General features: G+C 33.6%; 1 protein-coding gene across 4 annotated transcripts in view; it reads right to left on the bottom strand.

Annotated features, from left to right (window-relative positions):
- Positions 1–26,634, bottom strand: part of RASGRF2 (Ras protein specific guanine nucleotide releasing factor 2) — a 310,740-nt gene that overhangs the window by 221,788 nt on the left and 62,318 nt on the right. The window lies entirely within an intron of this gene.

Below are 26,634 nucleotides of genomic sequence, written 5' to 3'. Positions count from 1 at the left end.
AAGAACTTATGAAAAATGCTATCCACCTCCAGAGAAAAAATCGATGAAGTCTAAATGCAGATCAAAGCATACTTTCTTTAAACAATCTTTTTCTTGTTTGGCCTGTTTTCACTTTCAACACAACTAATATGGATATATGTTTTACATGACTGCACATGTATAATTCATATCAAAATGCTTACCTTCTCAAAAAAGGAGGAGGGAAGAATAGGAAAGAATTTTTCTTAAATTTTAAAATGAATTTCTAAAATTATTTTTACATATAATTGGAAAAATATATTAAACAACATTTTAAGACTTTTAAACAATTACTTTAAAATCTGCCATTCCATAAAATTTTCAACAAAGTTACTGGAGATAATTTTATACTATAAGCAAATGATGCTTTACATAAACAATATCACACCTTGACTCAATGAAATTAATGAAATGTTATTACATCTCTTTATACAATTTCAGAAAATAATATTATATATCAAAGTTAACATGATTCTGATTATTCATGATTATTCAATTCACTGAACAAACACTTTTTTCCTTCATTTTAAGTGCCCAAGATATGTATAAACTACATAAATGAAGAGGTTCACAGAATCAGAAAACAAAAAGAGATCTTAATTATCAGTCCTACCACATCATTTTACAGATAAGGAAAATGAAGTTTATAAAAATGAAGTGCCTTGTCTAGAGTCACAAAATTTATATGAAAGTAGCCAAGCTAGGACTTGACCCATTATCTTCTGAATCTTTCTACATTAAGTCCAAGGCTAACACCTCTCCCTGAAGTTTTGTCTATTTTATAGATTTGCTTACATGACTTGTTGGTTATTGCAAAAAAGGAACTTTAGGCTAGCTTAGAAAAATTATCATGAATTTCACTGTATCTTTGTTTAAATTCATTAAGATTTTTACTCTGCTTGATACTGCCAGTTCTACGGCATCTCATAAAAGAATTGAACTAGGCTAAAATATTTCTCTCTGAGACAATGGTCTTAATCTTTTTCTAATGCTTGACCCTTTTCCTCAATGAATGTGTGGCTTCTCTTCTCTATCACATTAAGTGTGCTATCATAAGTCTCCTAGAAAATGACTCATCTGATCTATTTATACTCACTAATCATTTTGTAAATGGAGAAAACTAAGACACTGACAGTTTAAATAATTGTTCCTCCAAAGTGGGAGTGCAACCTTTGGAGTTCAAGACAATTCCAAGAAGCTTATAGAGATGAAGTCAATCTACCATCAAGAAAAAGGAGAAAATTGGCAAGACCAATAAGATATTGAAGGGTGTGTGTGTGTGTGTGTGTGTGTGTGTGTGTGTGTGACAAAGACAGAGACAGAGAGACAAAAATAGAGAGACAGACAGAGATGGAGATGCAGTCAGAGACAGAGAGGGAGAGGAAGACAGACAGAAACATACAGAAACAGAGAAAGAGACACAGAGAGAAACTGAAGAAAGGTTTAAAAAGTCTGAAAATTATGGGTTTAAAATAATTCTTCTTTTCAGATCTCATGGGAAATCAAGAACAGCACCAACAACATAACCTGGAATTTTAAATTCCCAACCCCATGCCCTCTAACCACTAGGTCACTCTCCTTTCCAAAACATACAAGAAAAAATTGGGGAAAATACTACAATAAGCAGATGCTACAGACCACAGTAGTAGAGAAGAAATTAAAATAATCATCTTGGAACAACAGAGAAGTTAAGAATTCTGATGTAATACATAGAAATACCAGAAACCATTCAATGTCTGCTTTGAATTAACTACAACCATTAATAGCTGAGTCAAAGACAAACTTTCTGACCATGTGCATCAGTACCCATCTTCAGAAAAAGTCCTAAAAGAATCAAAAAAAAAAAATCCAGGGTATATTTGACAAACTTTCAAATTCCAGATCAAAGAAGCAAGACTTCTGAGAGCCAATGCCATCTGCTAAGTCCCCAGTTCAGACCACCTAATGATATTCTTGGGAAAAATGATTAAATTTCATAACTTCTTAGCTTAGCTTATTTTTCCCCTTAAAATCTTTTCTTCTTTATTTTTTCTCCTCTTCTTTTAAGTTTTTCCTTAGTCTTTTTGAAGATATTGTTAAATGAGCAAATCAGAACTCTTCCATTTTCATAGTTAACCAGATGAAAGAGAATTTGTCATCTTAACAAACTGGAATAAGTTGCCATTTTACAATGAAATATTTCCATTGTAAAATATTTATGTGTATGTAGAGTTTTGGAGGGCTCAAAGAAGACCTTTATAATAGATCTGCAACACTCCCATCACTGAAAATAAATAAAACCTTCTTAATTAGGATCCTACTAATCCAAAACAAATTTTAATTATAGTCTGAAAAAGATCAACATCCCATTGCTGGGTATGTATCCCAAGAAGGTTATTGAGAGAAACAAATATCTCATATGTACCAAAGCATTAATAGCAGTACATTTTGTGACAGAAAAAAATAGCAAAATGGGTACTGTGACTAAGGAATAGCTGAACAAATCATGGTATAAGAATATAATGTAATATTATTGACATGTTAAGGAATTCAAAAGAAAAAATCATAATACTTGTATAAACAGATTGAAGAAAGCAGAATGAAGAAAGAGACTATGTGGGATGTCTTATTATAAATGAAAATGACACTAAAGAGCAGTTAAATTCAAACTGATCACAGGTGAACCATCTTGATTTTATAGATTGGAGGATGAGGGATCAAATGTATATCTTCTCTCAGATGGATTGCTGCAATCAATGGCAGATGAAGTTGTCTTATTGTTTGGACTTCTTAACTGCTTTCAGTGTCTCTTCTCCCTCACTCCCCCTTCAGTCATGAGATATTAAAAAAATCATTGTGATGAAGAGGGTAGTGTTGGTGTGGAATGTCAATTAAGAAAAAATATTTTTTAGAAGCTTGGTAAATTACTAATATAAAAAAGACTGCCAAGAAATGTTCATCACATTATGGAGAACAATTTGGAAGCATCCATTTATAAACATTTATATACAAAGTATAATTTATATCTATTCAATCAATCAGAATCTAAAGCAAAATCATTTAACTTCTCTGAATTTCAGTCTCCACATCTGTCAAGTGAAGGATTAGGGCTAAACCAGTTCTAAAATGTTAAGAACCTATAGTCTTTACATGCTCACATATATTTAGTGTGTATTATTAATTATTATTATTAACATTGCTGTCTTACCTATCTATAATAGTTTATGGTTTTTAAAACAACTTCATACAGTCAGGTGACTCAGTGAACAGAATCCTAGGCCAAGGGTCAATAAGAAATGAATTCAAATCCTACCTCAGATACTTACTAGTTCTGTGATTCCATGCAAAGCACTTAATCTCTACTTGGGTAAATTATTTTCCATTTCATATGAGATAATGTTTGCAAAGTACTTAATAAAGTACCTGGCATATAGGAGGTGCTACATAAATGTTTATTATTATTGTTATTATTGCTAATAATAATAATCTTAAGTCACTAACCAATGGTTATATGACTAGTAAATGGCCAAGCCATACTTGGAAACCAGGTTCACAAGTAATTCAATATTTTATCTACCATTCAAAATTTATTTATTCCTTCATTTGTTCATTCAAAAAGCATTTATTATGTTTCCTACAACATTGGGTATTTGACTTGTAAGATACAGGGAAGAATTAGTCTCTGCCCTTTTTGAGTTTACAATCTAGTATATCTAACTAAAATTGCATTTACGTTTCATCTTTATGTTATAAGTTTATGAATTCTCACCAAATATGATTAAATAAAATGAGATATCAAATAAAGCCAAAAATATTTCCATCTTAATCAAAGAAAAAACAAAGTAACAGCAATTTATTTCTTCTATTTCTTTCCAATCTCTTTTCCATAAGAACTTATAAAATTAGTTTTCTTGGTCTCATTTTTACACAATCATAATCAGTGTACATTTGTCTTTATTTTATTTCTTTTATAAAATATCAATTTATATAAATTTTTCTACATTAATATCTACTTTATGTATTTGCCATTTTGTGGAATAATGATATTACATGAACATAACAGTTTATTTTGTCACTCCCTACAGATTGACCATACAAGCTAATTCTCATTTTCTACCTCTGCAAATGAAAAACCTGAAATATGTTTGTTCAGATATATCCTTTTTTAATAACTCCCTTAGAATATAGTCCTATGAAAAACAAGAAATTATAATAACTATGAAATTCTTATATATTTCCATATGTTCATTCTAAAAGATGACACTATCACCAAAATATCATAAATGATCATAATTCCACCAATATATTAAGTCATTTGTTTATTTACAGGTTCTCCAACATTGTTTTTTATCATTCTTAAATATGTTTAACAATTTTGAAAGTATAAAGTGATACTTCAAAATTGTTTAACTTTGGATTTCTAATTATAATTTTTCAAATAACTGTAAACAATTTATATTCCTTCCTCTAAAAATTGTTTGCATTTTTTGACCATTTATCCACTGTAAATTTGTATCAGTTACATATAGATTATATGTATTAAGGATGTCAGATCTATATTATTTAATTTTTATTCTATGTATTATATATGATATTTTATTAACTATAAAGATTTCTGCCTAGTAATCACAGAATCACAGACCTAGTGATGGAAAAGGACTATCTATGTTCAAATCTCTTCTTTAGGAAATTAATTAAATTAATTAGATAATCAAATTAAATAAAAATACAATAAAACATAGATAAAATTACATTTAAAAACAAAATCATTTTGCAGTCAGCAGAGATCCTTATGAATGTATTAGTAACCCCATTTCTATTTGATAGCATTGCATTAGAATACTGGGTAAGAATCATTTTGGTGACACAGTGGATTGAATATAGGTCCTGAAGTCAGGAGACTTCTCTTCAAATCTGGCCTCAGATGTTTCCTGGCTTTGTAATCCTGACAAGTCACTTAAACCCGATTTCTAATCTAAATCTCTTCATTTTAAAAAATGAAGAAACTGAGACCCAGAGAGGCAGCACAGGATAAAGAACATTTACTTTGTAGACAGAGGATCTGGTTCAAATCTTCCAGTGTTTTTATTTCTGTCTAACTTTGGTGAAGTCACTTATCTTTCTGGGGGCCTTAGTTTCCTCAACTATGAAATAATGGAGTTAGAGAACTGTAGACTACTTCTGGAGTCTATGATCCTATGACATTGATTGCTTTTGCTCACAAAATCTCAGAGTTGAAGATGTACAAACAGCCAAACTGAAATGCAAGCATCCCTGACAATGGAAAACCTCCAGTGATGTGTAATTCATTCCCTTGTAGACAGAATACAAGGACAGTTCATTTGATGAATCACTGGCAAATTTCCCAAATTTGCTGAAAATGATATTATTACGGTCTGCTTGTTCTTGCCACTGGATCTAGGTCTACTAAACTAAACTAAATGACAAGATTGTTTTGCTTATTTCCTTCACTAGGGTTTCTTCCCCTCAGTGATGCTTTATCTATATTATGTGTTCTTCCTTGATGTGGAACCTTGTCCATAACTTTGTGATGCTACTTGCTAACTCATTCAACTTTTCCTGATTTAGCAGATTACTTTTGTTGCAGTGATTCAGTAGTTTCATTCACGTAAAACTCTTTCAAATTACAGTTGGGATTTTCTTGGCAAAGATAGTGGAGTGGTTTGCCATTTCCTTCCTCCAGCTCATTTAACAGATAAGGAAACTGAGGCAAACTGGGTTAAGTAACTTGTTCAGGTTTGCAAAGCTAGGAAATATCTGAGGTCACATTTGAATTCATGAAGAGAAGTCTCCTGACTCCAGGTCCTGTATTCAATCCACTGTGTCACCAAACTGATTCTTAACAATACTCTAATGCAATGGTATCAATCAGATAGAAAAGGGACTATTAATCCATTTGTAAGATCTCTTCTGACTGCAAAATGATTTATTTTAAAAAATGTAATATTATCTGTTTTATGGAATTTTTACTTATTTTGTTAAAAAAAATTCCAATTACATTTTCATTTTGCTCCTGCTGCACTGGGAGTGTTGCAGAGACATGTTTAACACCTCATCTCTGAAGGACACGTACTTATGTTACAGAGATGAACCCAGTGAAGTATGCATTTTGGGAAATTAGTTGTTTTTTTGCAGGGAGGGAGGCAATCAGGATTAAGTGACTTGCCCAGGATTGTACAAGTATTCATGGTATCAACATTTTACTAAAAAATATTTTTAAAAAAATCAGAGGCTTTTAGTTCTCCACCTTGGGGAGGAGGTCACAAAGGAAAAAGGAAAGAGACTGCTGTGTCAGAGTACTGGTCACTGAGCCAGAGAGACCAGCCCACTCAGGAGCCCTTAAAAGACACAACACCTTCTGGTGCTGTGTCACTTCCCCCATCTTCCCTACAGGGATGCTGCAATTTTCTGGATCTAAATTCCTTTTTTGGATCTAAATTCCTACCTTCTACAAGAAGTTATTCCTTCTTCCTCTTAATGTGGGTGCACTATCTCTGAGACCACCACTATAGAGCTTATTCGTACATAGTTGTTTGCATATTGTCTCTCCCATTAAGACTGACCAGAGACTCTCCTTTGCCTTTCTTTCTATTTCTATTACTTACTTTGAACATTGTCTGGCACATAATAAGCACATAATGTTCAGTGAGAGATTGCCTTCTTTTTCTTCAACTCCCAACAGCTATAGTGGCTAATCACACATGACAGGAAATACTTTTTTAGTTTCTTTCCCTTAGCATAGATGGCTGAATAAGAAGAGTGTAAGGAAAGATCTTTCTTAAGGTATTTACCATGAAAGTTTGAGAATTACCAAATATCTCAGTTGAAGACAAACATCAGCAGAAGAAATATTCTTGATCTATATACTTCTCAAAGAGATAAGCACCAAGGCAAAAAATTGGAAATCAGGGGATTGTTCATCAACTAAGGAATGACTGAACAAATTACTATGTGAATTTAATGGAAAACTATCATTCTATAAGAAATGATGAGGAGGCAGATTTCAAAAAACAAAAAAAAAACCAAAAAAACAGAAAAGACTTACATAAACTGCTACCAAGTAAAGTAAAGAACAGAACACAGTAACAGTATCATTGTGTAGATGATCAACTTTGATGAATTTTGTTCTTCTCAGCAAAACAATGATCTAAGACAATTCTAAAAGGCTCATGATGGAAAATACTATCCACATCCAAAAAAAAACTATGGTATCTGAATGCAGATTGAACCATACATACTATTTTCATTTTTTAAATTATTTTTTCTTTTCATGGTTTTTCTCTTTTGTTGATCCTTCTTTCACAACATGACTAATGTGGAAATATGTTTAATATAATTGTGCATGTATAACCTATATCAAATTGATAGTTGTCTTGTGGATAAGACAAAGAAAGCAGGGAAGGAAAAAATGGAAATCAAAATCTTATAAAAAGTAAATGTCAAAAACTAATATTTTTTTAAAATAAAGATAAGCACTAGCAAGAGGATGATCTCAAGTCAGAAGATGTGGACCTTGAGAGAGTTGTTCAGCTAGTACAGAATTTAATTATTGACAAAATGTCTATTCAGCATTTTATGTTTAATGAATGAAGAACCAAACTCCCAAGACAATCTAAGAGAAGCTATGGATTGCTCATTATAATCAGGTTATAATAATAACAATGTCATGATTCATGTCATAAATCTTTATTAGGAGTTTTTGTGTTTTAAACATTTTGTGTGTGTGGAGGAAACAAATAATTGCAATTTTTATTGTTGTTAAATATTTCCCAATTACATCTTAATCTGGCTCCTGCTGCACTGGGAGTGTTGGAGAGGTATGTTTAACACCTTTGCTCTGAGACCGCAGTTTGATACAGACACACATGTCACAGAGATGAACTTACTGAAGCATGTGCTTTAGGGGATTATACATGGATTTTATCCCATTGCTAAAGGATGTGTAAAGCCAGTGGCTTATGCTTATTCATCTTGTATTCAGTTATAAATGTGATATACAATGTTCACTGAATACCTTCCTGATCTCTTTTGGTGAGATTCTAGATTGGAGACAAACCTGAGCTTTAAAATGGTTTTCCCCAGGGCTCCAAGGTTGGTGCCAGGGAAAAAAAAAACCCAAGAAAAAGCCTGACCTTTCTTTTTGGAGTCCAGGTCCCAGAAAGTTAAACCAATTCTTCTTCCTAAACCAAGAGTTGTGGGTCCTCAGCGGGAAGGGATGGACTAGTCCCTCTAGCCGAGCAGTTTCTGTTGTTCCATTTCATTATGTTTATGTGAGAAGATTCCATGCAGAAATTCAAAGTCTTGCCATTTCTCACCTCCTTTCATTGTCCCCTAACAATCCAACAACCATGGATCAAATTCCTATTAGTTTCTACTCCATTTCAAAAGAAATGCTTAATAAATGCTTTCTGACTGACATTAATTTCAATGCAACTGGAATTATAAGAATAATCTTGAGGATAAGAAAACTAGCTAAATTGTTTTTCCAAGCTTTTTTTGTTCAGTCATTTCTGGCTCTACTTGGTGCTTTCTAGGCAAAGATAATGCAGTAGATTGTCATTTCCTTCTCTAGCTCATTTTACAGATGAGGAAACCAAGGCAAACACGGGGAAGTGATTTGCCCAGGATCGCATAGCTGGTAAGCATCCAAAGCTGAATTTGAACTCACAAAAATAAGTTTTCTTGACTCTAGGTCCAGTACTCTACCCACTATGGTCAGGACTTTATTCCACTCTCTCGGCACTTAACACTGCTAGCGAGGCTATCCTATAACCTCATAAATTAAGGGAGTTATCAAACTTTTACAGCTTCATGACTACTGCCAATAGCAATCAGGCGGAGGAGAGATAAAAACTAACGAAAAAGGGAAAAATAAAATTTAGTAATATAATCAATAAAGCTATTTAAATTTGAGAGAGAAAGCTTGAAAATTCTATAAAAGAATAAATTGATTATTTAAAGGACAATTCTATAATTATGACATTTCAGAAACTGTTATCATCAAAGCCTGAAAAGCCCACACAGGAAGAGGAAATATTTAATGAATTGGTCAATTCTATCTATAAGAACATCAACAGCAGATGCTGTTTCAAAGCCCAATTAAAAGCAACCTTTAAAAGGCAGAATTGCAATTATGTTAACAATATATTCAAAGGTTAAACTATTTCTCTCATATATAACAAATGGGTGCATAGGAATGAAACAAAAAACATTTTGCACCATATCAGACCAATGGGGGGCAGTTTAGTTACAACCTAATAAACATAAAATTTTGCCTTTGTCCACATCTGTATGAGAAAATTCAAAGACTAAAACTGAAATGTAAAGCTAAATATTTTTATCCAAGTATTGCATTTTTATTGTATATGGAGCCACAAATGTAAAATTCAGAATAATACAAGTCTGTGTCTTGAAACAGAAAAATTAGTTAAAATCGAATTAATGTTGTTACTATATGATTAATCAATCAACAAGCATTTATTAAGAAACTATTATGTGCTTGGCACTGTGCTGAGTGCTAGAATTATAATGAAACATACTATTCCTGCTCTTAAGAAGCTACTTATATGAATATAGCAGAATATAATGGGTGGAGTTTAAGTTCTGTAGAACATAGAGTATCAGACCAAATTCTGATTGGGAAAGTCAAGAAGCCACATTAGCTTAGGGTAGCTTAGAAAGAAAGGTAAATCTATGGTCACCTAGGTGGAATCTAGGGAGTACAGAGGTAGCAATGGCAGCAGGTGGCAACAGCAGGGAGCATTCCTGGGATCATGAATGCTTAGCAGCAGTTTATGGAAACCCATCCAATAGATGGCTTGCTAATACCAGCCAATAGAACCAAATTCAGGACAAGAACTTGCAAAACAGAGATCAGGAGATCACATCACCTTGAAAGCACCAAAAGTTTACAGGCCCCCAGATGGGCTGTGAAAACAGCAGACAGATATAAAACAACAGTATTTCAGGTAAGACATCGCCCTAGAAATGAGCAGAGCTCAACACTAATATAAAGTCCAAAGTCAGGAAGTAGGCTGGAAAAAATGAACAAACAAAAAAAGAACTCAACCATAAAAAGTTATGAGAGTAACAGGGATGCTTAGTACATAAACACAGAAGACGACAAGGAGTCCATGGGACATCAAGAAACAATAAAAGAGTGAAAAGATCAGAGGATGCAGCCAAGATGATGAGGTAGTGATGGTTGAAGAGAAAAGTTGGAAGATATGGGAAGAACAAGATAGAAATAATAAAAATAAGAGAAGAGAGGGAGAAAAATGGGAGGAGACGAAGAGAGAGAGGGTGAAAATGTGGCAATTTTCTTCAAATATTAGTGAGATAGCAGATGTATTCTATCACATTCCAATATTCTAGCACCAACAGGTACAAATGGAAGGGAGATAGATGTCCACTCAAATAAGGGAGAACCTTCTAAAGATCAAAGCTGTCAAGACATGGAATGTGCTATCTTCCAGTAACTTGAAGTATTCATCACAGAGGTCTACTATGACATTGGATTCTTAGCTTAATGATATGCATGAGTGGACATGTGTAAATAGAAAGCACTCTTTTTCATTCTTTGAAAATAAATAACTCAGTTTTCATAAAATAATTATTATAATTATGAATATAAAAATTCATATCTAAATAAACAAATCATGAACAACCATGGAATAGTATTTACAACCCTGTGCCTCATTTGTATTGATAGCCATCATTTCCATCATCAAACTAACAAAGTCAGTGTTTTGTGTGTCTGTGTGCGTTTTTATCTTAAGCATAGAGGTTGCTTATTTTATTTGTCTCAGTTAGCCTAAAAGTATTTAGACTTTCAGAGACAGAGAGTCAAATTGAAAAAGAAAATAAACATGTATACAAAGGAAATTTTCTTAAACTGTCATTTCATTCTTTGCTCTTTTCAAAAGATGGTTTCACATTGAATTAGAATAATTCACTAGTAAATATACGGAGGTCCCTCAAATCAAGGATTAGACTAAAGATATTCAAATTCTTTCTATAGAAGAAAAGGGTAGATACACAGACAACAAATGTAATGGGATAAAGGAATGGTGAACAAAGGAGTTGAAAGGCATTAAGAGCCCATGTACTTTAGAGCTTTTCCTTTTCAAAAATCAAACAAAATCTTTGCAGAAAAAAAGGGAGGGAGGGAAGGAATGATGAAGGGAAGGAATCAGACAGACACAGAGACAGAGAAAAGGTCAAGAATAGAAATCATTTACTAAGCGCCTACTAAATATTCTAAGTGGGTACTAGTAGTGCAACATATAGAGTGCTGCTGCACACATGGTGCCAATGGCTGACAATAAGTAGAACAGATGCTTTAAGTAGAACAATTCTTTTTCTAGCAGTGATGATAGGTGTACATTTGAAACATATCAATATATTTGTCTCCTGTTCTCCTTATGACAAGGGATACATGAAGACCATAAAATGGCACAAAATGAACTGCATTCTATATTTATCAAAGTCATAACCTTGGTTTCATAAGCAACATATATAAATATCTTAAACAACTAAACTAACTAGGCAAAAACAAAAAGCAATACTATGTAAAAGCAAAGCCCAACTTGCAGTTTTATAGATAAATTAGATAAATAAGTGAAAAAATTACCCTAGCAAACATATATATAGTTTAATAAAGAAACTTACTGTATTCTATACTATCCTGAGTTTGAACTTCCTTTTATTACTAAAATTCTATAGTCCCTTAGAGCTTGGTTTCTTCTTCCATAAAAATGAGAGGGGTTGGATTAAAAAACCAACAATTATTTTTTTAATTGAGTTTGAAAGAACAGAGATGCCAAATATTCACAAAATTTTGATTGAAACAGTTATCTTTTTTGTAGCAAATTCACAGATCCTAAGTTAAAAACTCCTGACTTTTTAGGAAGCATTAGCCAAATAAGAAACTCTAATCCCAAAAAGCCATCTACTTGACAGAAAGTAGTGACTACCCTCTAATTTGGGGGTTGGAAGAAAAGAGCAGTATTAACTAACTACTCATTCTTGCCCAACTCATTTTCAGTGCAATTTCACTATTCTATCTAAAAGCATATATATGTACTTTGCATAATTCTTTTTTGCTATTCCCCTTTAATTACTGTAAAAATGATCATTTAGCATCCAACTTTATATTTCCTTCAAAACTGCTGATATTTCAAATATATAAAGCCTCCCCTCTTCATCTTAGAAAAAGGAGAGGGAATGACAGGGAAAAAAACCTTAAAAATGACAATGTCTGACACAACCTAGCCAGCGCAAAAGGTAATTCCAGCTTGATTCCAAATTAGGAGGCAGAAGCTTTGGACTGAGTGTACTTGCTGAGAGTGTACTGTTATTCCACGTCAATGGACCTTGCTGGAAATATAACACTTCATATATTTAAGCTCTTTGATTCCCATCCTAGAAGACAGGATTATAGAATTTTAAGTTTGAAAAGATTCTAAAGCTCAACTGAGGCCTGATGGAAAAAAAGACTTAATCAATAAGCATTTATTAACCACCTACTAAAAGCCAGATACTATATAATAGGCCCCTAGAAAATCAAAGATAAGAACAAACCAATCCCTGCCAAGTAGTGGCACAGTTAGTTCTGTGATTCCAGCAACTAAGGAAGTCTGAGGTCAGTGGTTCCTTTGAGTTTGGGAGTTCTGAGCAAAATAGAGCTGAAATCAGTTGGAAGTCCAAAACTATGTTGGATACTGATGTGGTGAGTCTCCTGGGAGTGGAGGGTCAACAAGATGCCTGAAGGGAAAATCAGCTCAGATCAAAAAAATCTAACAGGTTCAAGTTTTTGTGCCCATCCAGTATTGGGGCTGAGCTAGTAAGCTGTATTTCCAGCCTGAACAAGATGACAGAGAAACAATAAAAATTAAAACAAACAACTCTTGGAGAAACAGTCCCTCCCCAGAATGGGATAGCAGGTACTGCAAATACACATATAACATATGCAAAATAAATATATAGTAATTTTAGGAGGGAAGCCCTAGCCAAGCTAAGTGGGCCAGGGGAGGAAGAACAGGGGTAGAATATCACAAAGGCCTCCCACAGATGAGATGATATTTGAATTAAAATGAAGGAAATTAGGAATTCTAAGTGGCAAAGGAGAAGAAGTAGTATATTTCAGGCATGTGAACAGTCTGCACAAAAGCCTGAAAATGGGAAATGGAATGCCATGTATAAAGAAGAGCTAGACTACTGTCAGTCTGTCTGGACCAAAGAGGGAACGAAGGAGAAAAAGGTACACTAAGGCTAGGGCAGTTAAGTGGTGCAGTAGATACTTCTGTATTGGACTGAATTCAAATCTAGCCTCAGATAAGCTGTAGTTGTATGACCCTGTCATTTAACCCTGTTTGCCTCAGTTTCCTTATCAGTAAAATTACCTGGAGAAGGAAATGGTAAACCACTCTAGTATCTTTGCCAAAAACAAATGTTTGCCAAAAACAAAAACAAAACCAAATGGAGTCATGAAGATTCATACATGACTAAAATGAATGAACACAAAAAGAAGAAATAAGGTTAGTAAGGTAAGTTGGGACCAAGTTATGAGGGGGTATAAATTACAAATTGGGAAGTTTGTATTTGATTCTAGAGACAATATAGGGCTACTAGAGCCCCTTGGACAGGGGAGTGACAGGATAAAACTTGTTCTTTAGGAATAAAATTTTTGCCACTTCATGGAAGATGATTTGGAGAAGAGAAACTTGAGGAAGGGAAAACAATAATAAATCTATTACTGTAGCTTTTATGCATTTTGATTACATGAAATTAAAAAGAGTTTACAAAAATAAAACAAATGCAGCCAAAATTAGAAGGAAAATAAAAAGTTTAGAGGTAGATTTACAATGATTTCTTTTACAATGGCCTCATTTCTCAAATATATAGGAAATGTAGCCAAATTTATAAAAATATGAGCCATTCCCCAATTGATAAATAGTCAAAGAATATGAATAGGGTGTTTTCAGAATAAGAAATCAAAGCTTTCAATAGCCACAGAAAAAAAATGCTCTAAATCACTACTGATTAGAGAAATACAAATTAAAATAACTCCGAGATACCATCTCACGCTTATCAGATTGACATTTTGACAGGGAAAAAAAGTGACAAATGCCAGAAGGGATGAGGAAAAATTGAGGCACTAAATATACTGTTGGCACAGTTGTAATCTGGTGCAACTATTCTGGAGAATAATTTAAAATAGCTAAAAGGCTATAAAACTGTGCATACCTTTTGATCCAGCATTATCTACTAAAAGATCTGTATCCTAAAGAGATCAAAGCAAACAAAATTATAGCAGCTCTTTTTGTGATGGCAAAAAAAAAAAGAAAGAAAGAAAATTAAGAGGATGTCCATCAATTGGTAATGACTGAACAATCCATGACATATGAGTGTAATAAAATATTATTCTGCTACATGAAAAGATGAGAGGGATGGTTTCAGAAAAACTCAGGAAGACTTATATGAACTTATGCAAAATGAACTAACCAGAACCAGAACATTATACATAGTAACATCAATATCGTAATGATGATCAGCAGTGAAAGACTTGAGTTTTCTGATCAAAACTAATATCTAAGACAATTCCAAAGGACTCAAGATGAAAAATGTTATCCATCTCCAGAAAGAGAACTGATGAACTCAGTGAAGTTAAAGCATACTTTATTTTCTTGCTTTCAATGTGTGTCCATGGGTCTTCTTTTGCAATATGGCTAAGTATGGCAATAAACAAATAATAATCTATGTGAGAGTTGACATTGGCTGAGATTAGTAGTTGGCTGTGGATATAGAATTGACAAGATTTGGTGATTCACTGGATATTAAATGAAATATTTTACACAATTAGTACCAGAAATAGAACTTTAAGTTAGATCGCCAAATCCCTAGTCCAAAACTCTTTTACCATACTTCATACCAATAAGAAAGTTTAATTCATTTATCTTCCATTTTCCTCTTGAGAAGAGATTAAGTGCTACATAAATGAAGCTTTTTTCTATTCTCCTTCCCTCTACATGCTCAAGGAAGCCTATCATGATTTGTACCAGACTTACAAATAAAACATAAAAACAAAAATTGGCATATGTTGGACTAAGAATTCCCACTTCTAATTTGTAAAATCAGATATGGCCAAATTGTTACGACCAGCAAAAATATCATCTTTCCCAATTTTACCAACTCTATGAGAATAGATTAATGTTGCTAGGCTCTTAGATTCAGAGGTTATATTCAGCAGCCACTATGTCCTCAGTAAATATTTGAAATGATTTAGAAGTCCAGATAAAAAGATTATCCCCATTATATTAAGTTGTGTGCACATGCTTTCTGGAATATAACAGATACCACCAGTAAATGCATCCAATGGCTTTATAAACAGTGATGAATTCAGATAGGAAATTAACTTGTTCATCCTTTAGCTATTAAGGTGCCTAACAACACTGATGAAAGAAAGTCAGTGACATGTTGCTAGTGAATGCAGGCTTACATCCAAGCATGACTTGCAAAACCAAGACAGGAAGCCGGGAACAGGGTAAAGAGCTTTGGACTTGGGAGCCATGAACCTTGAGTTCAAATCCCAAATCTGTCTCAACAGTCTGTGAAATCAAGGGAAATTCACTCAACCTTTCTAGGCTGATTTTCTCACCTGTCAAATAAGCCTATACTATTTTACATCTGAAATCTCTTCCAGCTGTAAAACATATCTCCTACAGTTAACTTCTGTATGGATCTTAGATCCAACCTGGAGAGGTTACATGGGCTGAGTGGTAAATATATAAATATAACCCTAGTAGTTAACAAGGAATCTTCTTCATGAAAATAAAAATGACTTGAAACAGGAAATGTGTGATATCCTATTATGTTTCAAAATCAGGGAGGGGAACAAAGTATTCAAGTACATCAGAAAGCCAGTAACCAACAATTATTTTTTTTTCCTTTTAAATAACAGGAAACTGTTCGATTGTGTTTGTAGTTAAGGAGCAAAAAGAATCTCTTTCTGGCTCCCAGTCTCAGGTTATTCCAGAAAACCTCAAATGCTCTTGTTATGTGAACGAGTCAGTCTGCCAACATTAATACAAACACAAGTCACATTGGTCACCTATCAGATCTCCTCATTTTAGCAACTCTGTTATGTGCAGATCTGTGGTATGTGCTTATGCTTTCAGAGAGGAATTTTCAAACAGCAGAGGGGAAATGTGTTCAACTGAATATCACCTTTCTTATGTCCATTTATGTCCAAGTGAAGCAATAACTCTTCTAATAAACACAACTAAGTATAAGGACTTTAAAGGACTTCACATTTAAATAGCAAACTTTGTACATGGTTAAAAACTCCTTCTAATCTTCTGGGAAGAAAATATCAATTCTCATTTTTCTTTTTAAAAGTGTCAGTTCTCTTTGTATGTGTTTAGAAGAATAAAATACTATTAAAATAAGATAATAATGATAATGTTAAAAATAAAGAATATTTCATAAAGTTAAAAAATATATATTACAGAAATGTAGACAAAGAGCATCAAGAGACCTTAGAAGTGACTTGGTTCAACCCATTCATTTTTTTTTTAGTGAGCAAATTCCTTAATGTCAGTCTTAGCTCTTTTGCATCCATCCCTTCATTTTATGAAGATATGAAAACTGAGGCTTAGAGGTCAAAGTCACACAGATAGTAAATGACAGAGACAAGATATGAACCCAGTTCATTTGACTCCAAATGTTCTTTTTATAAGTGCCTTGAGTTCAATTCCAACACTGACATCTTATATAATGAATCTGAAATGATTCAGCTTTTATTTTAATCCACGAAATGAAACAAAAACTCTAATTCATAGTTTAAAATAAGCCTTTAAATATCAAATATTCCCAAAAATACAAACTGTGAGAACAACCAAGCAACTTTGCTTTTTTTAGTTAAAAAAAATTAAAGCAGACTGCTTTGTTGCATAAAGAACTAATAAAAATCTCTAGATTCTCTTCTGTGGCCAGTAATCAACTTTTATCAACTTCATATCAGTCTGACCAAATTGGAGAACCTCATTAATAGTCTAACTTTGGCTTGGGCACACCCAAAACACTTGGAGAAGTAAATTTTCCCTAAAACAGCTCCATGCCCAAGGTCAGTTTTCTAGTTTACTTGACAATCCCGTCAGAATGAAATGTTACAAAGTTGACAACTTATAATGAAGAAAGAGACTGTATGCTATTATGAACCCTATTCTCTTCTGAATAGTGAATTTATATCTTGCAAATATGCCTCAAAAATTACAGCTTAATTATACAGTAAAGAGTCACAGAAAAGTAGTTTAAGAAGAAATGAAACTGAGGATCATCCAAAGGGCAATGGAGAAGTGCACAGAAACTATTTGCAGGATGGAAAATATTCCAAACAAGGAATTATGGAAAGCAGCAATTTAAAGTATGTCATTTTTAAACGTATGAGCAAGAAAGATGACCTAATCTTGGGGAAGTCGTGAGGGATGGTCACTGGATAGCCTTGGCACTCTCATAGGCATCTTCTCAATGTCAAAATATAATAAGAAAGGTCTCTAGAACACAGGATGATATCCTATAAGGTTACCCTTATATCAGCTCTAAGTTCGGTACACTTCTAGGGGCAGCAGATAGGCTATTTGAGTGTGTAATATGTGTCCCCATAACTGATTATGAACACCTGCATATACTAACACAGTAGGCAATCTACACTTCAGAGGGAATACAGCAAAGATCTTACAGATTCATTTGAGTAATGACACGGGTTTCTCCTTCTACAGAAGGCGACAGTGAAGTAGCTAAATGGTGCAATAGATAGAATGCCAGGCTTGCAGGAAGACCTGAGTTTAAATCTGGCCTCAGACTCTCTCTGAGTGATTCTGGGCAAGTCACTTTACCCTGTTTGCCTCAATTTCCTCATCTGTAAAATGAGCTGGAGAAGGAAATGGCAAACCCCTGCAGTATCTTTGCAAGAAAACCTCAAATGAGGTCATGAAGAGTAGGACATAACTGAATTACATAAACAAAAACAATGCAAGATACATTATAAAAACTGTCTATGTTTCTTGATATCCCATAGAAATTAGATTAGCTTGATCATTCCATATTCAACAAAGATTACAAGGTATAACCCTTTGTGTATATCTAAGGGACATCAAACTATGAAATGCTGGTATATGTGTTGTTACTAAATAGGACATAAGAAATTCAAGATGATTGGTTGAATAAAATACAGTAAATACTCTGAGAGGTCCCATCCCTCCCAGTGAAACTATTATGACCTTTTCCCTTCATCTTCTGTCAAATTTTAAGAGAGCAGATCTGTATCCTGGGATGGGGATAGAAGAGAAACCTGTGCAAGCAACTTCATCTTGCAAATTCATTTTCATTCCCCAGGAGTAAGTGATGGCAGCTTGCAGCAAAAGCACATAGTAGAAATGGACTATGCTTATACTCAGATTAAGAGAAAGCCTATGGCCAGGTTGTTTCTTCTACAACAGTGCAGCAGAGGCACACAACTAGTTGCAAATTCTTACCAGGTGGACTCAGAATCCTCAAGTCTTGTAAAAAACCTAAAGTTCAAGAGTCCCTGAATTCCAGAGCTCAAAAAAAGAACCTTCTAAAGATACAAAAGGATTTTCCAATGTACATGGCTCTTCAGACAAGAGAATGCATCTACTTGAAGAGTGAAACCAGTGATTCACTAATATAAAGCAGATCTGAAGGAGGTTGCTTCATAAAGAGCCATTGCACCAAGTTTTATTTTCCAGAAAACTCTATTCCATAAGGTGTGAATGTAGATACTGGGAGGATTATATGAAACTCTTGGGTTAAAGACAGACTGACCTTATATCAGTTCTAAGTTCTAAAGGGCAGCTGATAGAGTATTTGATGTTATATGTGTCTCTATATCTGGTTATGGACACTTACATAAGGAAGCTTTTTTGCTCCTTATACAATTTCTATGGGATAAAATAAAGACTGTTCTATAATTTGTATGATTTTGGTAAAAAAAAAAAAAAATAAGTACTTGTACAGGACGTAAGAATTATATTAGTGACTTTTGGGGGAGTCCTAGCAAATACTTATAAATATACTAAGAAATTTTTCTGGAGTAACTTTAGGTGAAAATGACAAGCCAATGACAAACCTTTTTTTGGGTTCAGACTACAGAATCTACGTGATCTCAAAATCATTAGGAAGCTATAAGCTATAAGGGATCAACTACATTTAAAACCTAGATAAATCCTAAATGAAAATATTTATAAATGAGCCTTTTAATTTAAAAAAAAATATTCTATGAATAGGCTTTGTTTTTTATTCTCCCTTTCAATTTTATACATTCATGTGTTTATAAAACAAAAATCTAATCTTTGCAGAAAAAAGTCCTAAGATATAACAAAAATTCTTCTAACTAACCTTCTGCCACATGACAGCTGCTTCACAGAATTGACTTCTATAAACCATGCCAAGAACAGAAGGATAGTCTTAGTTTGCAGCTACTCTGAAAAATGTTTCATTACTGAAGTTTCCTGAACAGAGTAATGAGTGATATGCTGAGATTTATATTCTAGTAATATGAAATTGGTAGCTGTGTAGAATTGGAGAAAAGAACTGGAGGTATCCTTTTCTCTTGCTAGAGTTATTCAAACTACATCCCAAATATTCATTCACACAATAAAAATTTATTAAGTAACTACTGTGTGCTAGGACACTGTATTAGACACTAGAGATAGAAAGTTAAAAATGAAATAGGCATTGCTTTCAAGAGCTTATTCTATGGGACAGAACAAAAAGACATAATAAGTACACTTATGTATACATACATATAAATACATAAATATACAAAGAGAGCAAAACTAGTTATTTTCAGAAGGAGAGGGCAGCAGCAATTGGCTGAGGGTCAGAGAAGGCTAAATATGAGAGGCTTTATTTAAACTGCAGCACAAATTTAGGAATTCTAAGGAGAAGGTACATAGTAAGTATGTAAATATATATAAGGAGAATTCTGAGGAGAACGTATATTTCAGTAATGGGGGACCACCTGTGGAAAAACATGGAGCCAAGAGAATGAATATTACATCAAAGGAATAAGCCTGTAAGCAGTCTGGTTTGAATGTAAAATATGTGAAGGAGAGTCACGTTCAATAAACCTAGAAAGATATACTGAAGACAAATTGTATGGGGCTGTAAAGGCAACATGACATTACTGGACATTATTGGAGTTTCCTGAACAGGGGAATGAGTGATATGCTGAGATCTATATTCTAGCAATATTAAATTGGCATCTGTGAAGAAATGGAGATTCTCTCTTACTAGAGATAGAGACCGCATCCCAAAACACAACGCTGACAGAAACTGACAGTCATTCATAAGGAAAAAGTGATAGCTATGGCCTATTAGAGTAGTGTACTAACAATGTAAATGTGGAAGGCTGCCCTATCTAGAAATGTAATCTTCGTCTCCTGCAAGGCAAATCTAGAAGTAGAAATCATATATCCACTGAATGCAATTTTCAGAAATTCAACATTTATTACAAATATACACTATTTCACAATTGAGTTACCTAAGCTATGGGAAATCACTTTGAGAAAATCTATTGCAATAATGAAATTATTTCACTTCAAGTACTTTCCCCTATGTAGGTGGTAATTTCCCACCTGAAGTAAACTGGCCAAATCATAGAATCACAACTGTTTGCATTAGAAGGGCCCTGAGAAATCCTAAGGATAGCTGGTGCACTGGATAGAGCACTGGACTTGGAATCAGCAATTCTTATCTTTATGAGTTCAAACCCAGCCTCAGACACTTTACTAGCTGGGTGACCTTGAGCAGGACTATTAACCCTGTTTGCTTCAGGATCCTCATCTATGAAAGCAGCTGAAGAAAGAAACATCAGATCACTCCAGCATCTTTGATAAGGAAATGCCAAATGAAATTGAACACGACTGAAAAAAATTTCCCTGATAAATGTCTAATTTCCAAATTATATAGATAAATGTCTAATTCCAAATTATATAGAAGCCATTCAAGAAAAAGAGCAATTTCCTAATAGATAATGGTAAAAGGAAATGAACAAGTAGTTTTCAAAGGGAAAAAAATCCAAATTATCAACTGTCATGTGAAACAAAAGTTCTAAAAATTAAAAATATGCAAATTAAAACAACTTTAATTCTTCCTCGTGCTCATTAGATTGACAAAGATGACAAAAAAAAGGAAAATGACAAATGTTGGAAAGGCTGAAGAGGAAAAAAAAAAAGCACATGGGTACAGTAGAGGTGGTTCTGTGAATTTGGCCTGTCATTCTGAAAAGCAATCTGAAATTATGCCCAGAATATCACCACAATTTATTTAATTCTTTGATGTAAAGATACCAAAACTAGATCTATTCCCCAAAGATACCAAAGAAAAAGAAAAAGGACCATATGTACAAACACATTTATAGAAACTCTTTTGTAATGGCAAAAAAAATGGAAAGTACAGAGGTGCCGCTAATAGAGATTGGCTGAATAAGTTTCAATATATAAATACAATGGAATATTACAGAACCACAAGAAATGATTAAAGATATGGTTATAAAGAAACTTAGCAAGACTTGTATAAATTAATATCAAGTGAACAGAATGAGAGCAATTATAACAACAATCCTCTAAAAACAAATAAACAATTGTTAAAAGACTTAAGAATTCTGATCAATCCAAAGACCAACTATAATTCCAAAAGACTAGTGAAAAAATCTGTTACCTACCTCCTAATTAGGAGGTGATAGACTCAAGATATAGAATGAATGTAGATTTTTGGATATAGCCAAGTGTGGGAATTTGTTTTGCTTGATTATTCAAACTTTTAGAAAAGTTTTGTTTTTCTTTTCTTTTCTTTGTTTTTGTTTCATTATCAAGTATTGGAGGGAAGGAAAACAAATATTTACTAATTGGGAAAAATATTGTTTTTTAAATGTAGAACTGGAAGCACTTGGAGAAAGATCCAAGTCTGAGTACCAGTTCTGCCATTTAATATCTGTGTAGGCAGCTAGGTGACATAGAGAATACAGCTTGGGTCTGAATTTAGGAAGACTCTTGAGTTGAAATCAGTCTGAGTTGAAGACCTCAGACACTCACCAAATGACCCTGAACAAGTCACATAACCCTATTTGCTTCAGTTTTCTCATCCACAAAATTAACTGGAGAAGGAAATGGCAAACTACTCATGTATCTCTGCCAAGAAAAACCCAAATGGGATCATGAAGAATTGGATACAACTGAAAGAATTCAACAATAATGACTATGGACAAGTCATAGAACCACAGATTTAGAATCAATTGAGAAATGATTCAGCCCAGAGTTGTCAGACTTAAGATCAGGAACCAGATTACAATATAATTGAGGAATGTTTAACAAAGTAAAGAAAAATAAAACAAATATAATGATAATTTAAGGTTTTCTAAATAATATCTGGCTGCCTAGATCTATTTCTGAGTTTGGCATCATTGATCTAGTTTAATCTTTTCATTTTACAAATGAGGAAAAACAAGTGTTGAAGAAAACAATATCAATATTAATACCATATGCATTTTTAGACATGCATGCATGCATGTATGCATATATTGGACTTAACATATATTTTTACCATGTTTAACATATATTGGATTACTTGCTATCTAGGGGAGGGAGTGGGGAGAAGGGGGAGGAATTGGAAGACAGGGTTTTGCAAGAGTTAATGTGTAAAAATTATCAATGCATATCTTTTAAAAATTAAAAAGCTTTAATAAAAAAATTTTTTAAAGAAAATTGTGCCCATTTACCATAAAATTTTTTTCTCTTCTCTTCATCTCAAAACCTCTTGATATCATCTATTTTCTTCTTTTCCCTCAGTCTCTGACAATAAGGGGATTTTTCTCTTTGCCAAGGCCAATTCTTCTAGATATGCTAATTAAACCTCTGGGAGCTGAGGAGGCACACCTCTGTAAAAATTCTCACAAATCTGTAAGTCCAAGCTGCTTTTTCCGGGGCTCTAGATCTATTGGACATTTCTAGGGGATGTCCCAGAGACATCTCTAACTCAACTTCAAAGTTTCTTCCAGATTTAAAGCTTTGATCTATTATTTTCTATGTCTACAGAACTATTTCCCCCCAAAAAATTCCACTCCTATTCTAAACTTCTTGTTTTTGTTGGCGATACCACCACATTTTGAGTTTTCTTAGATTCAAGCTCAATGTCATTCTTTTTTTAATTGAAGCTTTTTATTTTCAAAACATATGTATAGATAATTTTCAACATTCACCCTTGCAAAATGTTGTTCCCATTTCCCCCCCACCCTCTTGAAGTAATGCAATATATGTTAAACATGTGCAATTCTTCTATGCATATTTCCACAATTATCATGGTGCACAAAAAAATATTCAGATCAAAAAGAAAAAAAATGAAAAAGAAAACAAAATTCAAGCAAATAGCAACAAAAAGCAACAAAATACTATGTTATGATCCATACTCAATTCCCACAGTCCTCTCTCTGGGTGTAGATGGCTTCCTTTATCACAAGATCATTGAAACTGGTCTGAATCATCTCATTGTTGACAAGAGCCATGTACATCAGAATTGATCATTGTATAATCTTGCTATTATTGTGTGCAATGTTCTCCTGGTTCTATTCACTTCACTCAGCATCAGTTCACCTATATCTCTCCAAGCCTTTCTGAAATCATCCTGCTGATCATTTCTTATAGAACAATAATATTCTATAACATTCATATACCATAACTTCTTCAGCCATGGTCATCCACTCAGTTTCTAGTTCCTTGCCACTACAAAAAGGGCTGCTATGAACATCTTTTGAACATATGGGTCCTTTTTCTTTATTTATGATCTCTTTGGGATATAGGTCCAGTTAGAGACACTGCTGCATCAAAGAGTGCGCACAGTTTGATGGCTCTTTGGGCATAGTTCCAAACTGCTCTCCAGAATGGTTGCATCAGTTCACAATTCCACCAGCAATGTATTAGTGTCCCAGTTTTCCCATATCCCCTCCAACATTCAATATCATTCTCAACTCCTCAGCTGTTTCTACTGCCCCAACACTTGTTTCATCTGATATCTTCTCAATAATCATACATCCAATAATTTTCCTCAGCATCTTATTAGCTGTCATTAAAACTAGACCCCCACTATTAATGGCATCAAATACCTCTCAAAACCAATTCTTTTTCCGTCACAAATATGCCAAAGTAATTTTCTTTAAGGGCAAATCTCTGTAATCCAACAAATTAAACACTCTCTATTGCTTCTAGAATAAAATATCAATTCCTTTACTTAGCTTTTAAAACCTTTCATGCCGTGGCTCTGGCTTATCTTTTCAGTTCATTATCATTTGTTACCCCCTTTACCACAACCTTTCATCCAGGCAAACTGGCCTTCTCTTTGTCCCTCACATATAACACCCCTTCTGCCATTTCATGTACTCCTTCCCCACTTCCAGAAAATCTCTTTCTTCAAAATTCAGTTTTATTTACAATGCAAGTTTGCAAAAATGCAAACCCATTCCAATGAAATTGATACATTGGTGAACACTCTGAGTATAACAAGAATTTTAAGTTTGCCTCTATGCGATTTCTTTATTGAAAAACAGCAAGAATGCAGAAAATTGCACCACTTCACAATAATTCATAAGCTGTAAGTGTATAAACAAATTTTAGGTCTTTGGTAAGACAAGTGACAGATTTTTGGTGCAGTAGGAGCTGAGAGTCCACCAGCCCCACGCATCCCTTCTGCCAGGGATGGTAGACTATAGCCACAGCTCAGAGTTGCAGCATAGAACTAGAGATAAAGAGGTCTGAGTCCTCTGACAAAGTTACTATTTAATGTTATATTTGTGTGTTTCTTAATCATTTAGCAAATATAAAATTATGCAGGATTTTTTTTAATCTCCCATCTTTTTTTTTGGATGATGTTGAGTTTTGGGCTCCTAAAACCAATTTTCTCCCATAAGCCATAGGGCTTTTATTACAAGATTTTGCATGAAGGAGTACTTTTGGGGAATTACATATATTGTTTTATAATGAAGCTAACTGTATACTCAGAAGCACCATCTTTGATATGACATCTTTATTGATCTCCTCACTACTAGTATTCATCCTCCACCTAATTACCACATATTTAACTATCTTGTATTTATTTTTATTTATTCTGTTTATGTCCTTGTAGTTACCCCCGTGAAAGCAAAGGTTATTTCATTCTTCAAAGTCCTAACACCTAGCATGATGCAGTCATGCAAATAGCATTTAATAACTTTTGTCGATTGATTGAAAATGGTATTTTTTAAAGGATTTGCAAATGAAGAACTAAAATTATATTTTCCTGTTAATACAATGGTCAGAAGCCAATAAAAACTGACCTTAGCATGAAGGAAGAAAATGTCATTCAAATCTAGACAGAAAAGTAATCCCAGAACCTAATCAAGTCATATTTTCAGCACAATGGAAATTAACCAAGGGACTTCTGTTAAAATATCTAAGCTCCAAGTAAGATTTTAAAAAAGAGAGAGTCCTCTACTTATGGGAAGTCTATGGCCAGGCTAACGATTCTACTTGGGAGAGATCTAAAAAAGAAAACCAAGCAACAAAATAATCTAGAGGAAAACAAACATTAGCATTTCCTCCTACTCATGTTCAGCTCCCTCCAGGCCTCCCCTCTCCCAAACTGTTATGGCTAATGAAGAAAATTAGGTGGGTGGAGAGGAATAAAAGGGAATAAGAAATTTTTAAGAAACAAAAATAATAGGGCAGGGGGTGTTTTGCTATTTTACAGCACAAATTTGTTAACAACTCAATAAGGTTAAAATGAAAAAAACTCAATTAAACCAAAAGAACATGAACAATATATAACGATAGCACTTAACTCAGGCTAACTACTGAATTCTGCCTGCTTATAGTAGGAACATTTTGTAAAAAAGTCAAAGGAAGACAAATGAATGTCTAGACTTAAGACAAAAGACAACAGTTAAAATAAGGATGAATGCATGTCTTAAATCTAAACTTAAGGCCATTTACCATTTAAGTCTAAAATAGTCTAAGTATAAGACATGCATTCATTCATTCTTATTTCAACCTTTGCTTTTTACCTCAAAATCAAAACATGTATATATGTATAAATATAATTATCTATATATGTGCAGATTTTGACAAGTTTACCCTATATAATACATCATTTGCTAATGTATTCATATTTGTGTATACTAGCAGAAAAATCAGCAAAATCTTTCTGATTAATACCTGCATCTTCCTCCCATCATTCAAACTTTACTCCAATTTTAGATCATTACAGTTATTCATTGAGTAAAACAGAACTCAATCTATATAAGTATTCCATTTCAAAATCAAAGAGGTGATTTCATCATTGATCTTCATCAATAAACTTTATTGAAGTTCTTTTGTAAATTAGTAAGTAATTGTGATACAAATTGTTAATTAAGAGAACAAGTTAATCTCAGTTGGAAAAATCATAAATCAATACAATTAATTAGCATTAAGACTAACTTACTGACTTTAATGATTCTTAACAAACTGTTAAAGAAAGCAATTATCGAATATCCTTTCCCATATGGAAGACAAATAAATGGAGGCC

Source organism: Sarcophilus harrisii, chromosome 1 (assembly GCF_902635505.1).
Source record: "Sarcophilus harrisii chromosome 1, mSarHar1.11, whole genome shotgun sequence".
Taxonomy (NCBI): domain Eukaryota; kingdom Metazoa; phylum Chordata; class Mammalia; order Dasyuromorphia; family Dasyuridae; genus Sarcophilus; species Sarcophilus harrisii.
This window is presented reverse-complemented; position numbering and strand designations above follow the sequence as displayed.